This window comes from Nansenia antarctica, assembly GCF_963989245.1.
Source record: "Nansenia antarctica genome assembly, chromosome: 1".
Taxonomy (NCBI): Eukaryota; Metazoa; Chordata; class Actinopteri; order Argentiniformes; family Microstomatidae; genus Nansenia; species Nansenia antarctica.
In genome coordinates, this window is record NC_137674.1 from 92,661,315 (window position 1) to 92,664,652 (window position 3,338).

A 3,338-nucleotide genomic window follows, 5' to 3' on the forward strand; every position below is an offset into this window, starting at 1 on the left:
CGTAACAATTGAGAATGGAATGTTGAGGTGCAACAGAAATGGCATCGCACGCTGTGTGCATTGGGATGCGATTTTTTATGATTTTCTCATAGACTTCAATGGTGTGAGTTGAAAATGGAATTTTGCGGCGCAACAAAATCGCATCGCACGCCGTGTGCGTTGCAATGGAATGCTGTCGCGCAACAGAAATCGCACGCTGTGTGCAGAGCCCTTTATTGTTGCCCCTGTGTCGTGGGGGATCGATAAAGTGGTGAGAGCGGCGATCAGGCGGGAGCCGGATCCGGGGGGAGGACCCCCGGGGAGGCTGTATGTTCCCAAGACGGCGCGCTCACGGCTGCTGCAATGGGCGCATGCGTCGTCCCTCACTGGCCACCCCGGGGCTGCCAGGACCCTGGACTTTATTCGCAGGAGGTTCTGGTGGCCCACAGCGGAGAGGGATACGCGCGCCTTTGTGGCAGAGGAGAAGAGGGAGGAGGACGACAGAGAGGAGTCTGGGAAAGGTCAGACCACAGTCAGACCACACAGCAACACCTGAATCCCGGGGCCTCTGAGTTCTGAGTAGATAAGAATGACAGTACAATTAATTTATGTATTGTTGTTCTTTTCAGAAGAAAGATGTAGGAAGAGGTGGCGAAGCCTCAGAGACCAATATAGAAAGGAGAGATGCGAGAAAAAAAAGAGTGGTTCGGCTGCCACAAATCTGCAAATCTAGTCACAAATATTTTGAAAGTAACATAAAAGTGATATTTTAATAATATGTGTACGCGTATGTATGTATGTATGTATGTATGTGTATGGGTATATATATATAATGTGTAATTTATGTTTGTTTGTCTCTTGTATGTGGGTATTGTGGAGGTTTGTTTTGTTGATTCAATGTAGTGTTATATGTATTGTGTATCTAAATAAAATAAAAAAAATAAAAATAATGCATCAGAGAACACACACAGGAGAGAAACCAAACACATGCGCCCAGTGTGGGAAGATTTTTAGTGAAGCAAGACACCTGAAGAAGCATCAGAGAACACACACAGGAGACAATCCATACCACTGGTTGTTATTGGAATATTCCTTATTAAAGGAGTATAGTGTTTCTAAGGACATTTTGTCAATGTTGTTTGTTATTTGTTCATATTGTTATAAAACATGTTGTTTTGTACCATCGTCGGCCCCTCACATTAGTCAAAAAACGATATGCTATAAACTGGTTCATACTTCTGTATTTAACTTATCTTTTGGAAGACAGCCGTGTGTGGACTGCGGCTGAGAAGAGGACCGAAGTGAAGTCAGAATTCCCATAAACGTGTGTTCATCATCCCCGTGTCAGAAATGAACGGTCAAGCCGATATGGAGGTGGATTACAAGAGGAAATACAAAAACCTTAAACGCAAATTGAATTTTCTGGTTTATGAGCAGGAATGTTTTCAGGAAGAACTTAGAAGATCTCAGAGAAAGCTGCTTAAAGTTTCCGGAGACAAAAGCTTTCTTCTCGACAGACTGTTACAATATGAGAGGGTGGACGAGGACTCTTCAGACTCAGATGCTACAGCATCCTCAGAGAACAGTGAAGGAGAGGGACACAGGGATAGGGAAAGAGAGAGAGATGGAGGAAAGAAGAGAAGGAGTAGTCCTGGTGTTACCCTTCCTTCATCCTCATCCCCTCATCTTTCCCTCCTTTCACGCCCTGGAGTGAACTCCCTTCAGTCTGCAGGCACTACGCCCTACCTCAACACGTTGCCCTTCCCACCGGAGTATTTGGCTCCCCCAGCTGAGCGAATGAAGAAAGAGAGAAAGACAAAGACGCCCAAACACAGGAAAGAGACGTCGGGGAAGGTGGTGGCCCCCCTGGCGCCCCCCCCCCCGCGGCCAGCGCCCCGTTCAGCTGGGTGCCCCGGCAGATGCCCCGGCACATTATGAGTATTTAGTCATGCCCTTTGGTCTCGCTAATGCACCCGCAGTATTTCAAGCACTAGTCAACGACGTACTGCGGGATTTGATTGGTCATTCGGTTTTTGTGTACCTTGATGATATCCTAATTTTTTCCAAAGACATTACTCAACATCAACATCATGTCCGTCAAGTCCTCCAGCACCTCCTCCACCACCAGTTATTTGTCAAGGCAGAGAAATGTGTCTTTCACGCCGACACAGTGTCATTCCTGGGGTTCATTATAACACGGGGGGATTTAAGCATGGACCCTGCCAAGGTTAGTGCGGTGTTAGACTGGCCCCGCCCCTCCTCTTTGAAACAGTTACAGCGGTTCCTAGGGTTTGCTAATTTTTATAGACGCTTTATCCGCAAAAATAGTGCCCTAGCTGCCCCTTTAACTGCCCTCACCAGGTCTACCCTCCGTACGTTCGCCTGGTCCTCGGAGGCGGAGGCCGCCTTCGTGGACCTCAAGCAACGGTTCACCTCTGCTCCGGTCCTAGCCCATCCGGACTCGGAAGTACCATTCCTGGTGGAGGTGGACGCCTCAGATCTCGCGGTGGGGGCGGTGCTCTCCCAGAGGTGCAGGAAGGATGGGAAGGTACATCTCTGCGCTTTTTTCTCACGTCGGCTGTCCCCGGCCGAGTGTAATTATGACGTGGGAAACCGTGAGCTGCTGGCCATTAAATTGGCTTTGGAGGAGTGGAGGCAGTGGCTGGAGGGGGCCGCACAGCCGTTTGTGGTGTGGATGGACCACAAGAACCTGGCCTACATCCAGGGGGCTAAGCGCCTCAATTCGCGTCAAGCCAGGTGGGCGCTGTTTTTTACACGCTTCCAAATCTCCATCTCCTTTAGGCCGGGGTCCAAAAACGTCAAGCCGGACGCCCTCTCCCGGCAGTTCGATCCGGCGGACTGGGAGGAAAAACCCCACCCCATTGTTCCGGAGACCCTTATTGTTGCCCCTGTGTCGTGGGGGATCGATAAAGTGGTGAGAGCGGCGCTCAGGCGGGAGCCGGATCCGGGGGGAGGACCCCCGGGGAGGCTGTATGTTCCCAAGACGGCGCGCTCACGGCTGCTGCAATGGGCGCATGCGTCATCCCTCACTGGCCACCCCGGGGCTGCCAGGACCCTGGACTTTATTCGCAGGAGGTTCTGGTGGCCCACAGTGGAGAGGGATACGCGCGCCTTTGTGGCAGAGGAGAAGAGGGAGGAGGACGACAGAGAGGAGTCTGGGAAAGGTCAGACCACAGTCAGACCACACAGCAACACCTGAATCCCGGGGCCTCTCTGAGTTCTGAGTAGATAAGAATGACAGTACAATTAATTTATGTATTGTTGTTCTTTTCAGAAGAAAGATGTAGGAAGAGGTGGCGAAGCCTCAGAGACCAATATAGAAAGGAGAGATGCGAGAA

At 50.4% G+C, this 3,338-nt stretch overlaps 1 pseudogene across 1 annotated transcript; it reads left to right on the plus strand.

Annotated features, from left to right (window-relative positions):
• Positions 1-1,329: 1,329 nt before the first annotated feature.
• Positions 1,330-1,925, plus strand: LOC308154205 (annotated as a pseudogene). The gene has a single exon. The product of its transcript is annotated as an uncharacterized misc_RNA (transcript).
• Positions 1,926-3,338: the final 1,413 nt, after the last annotated feature.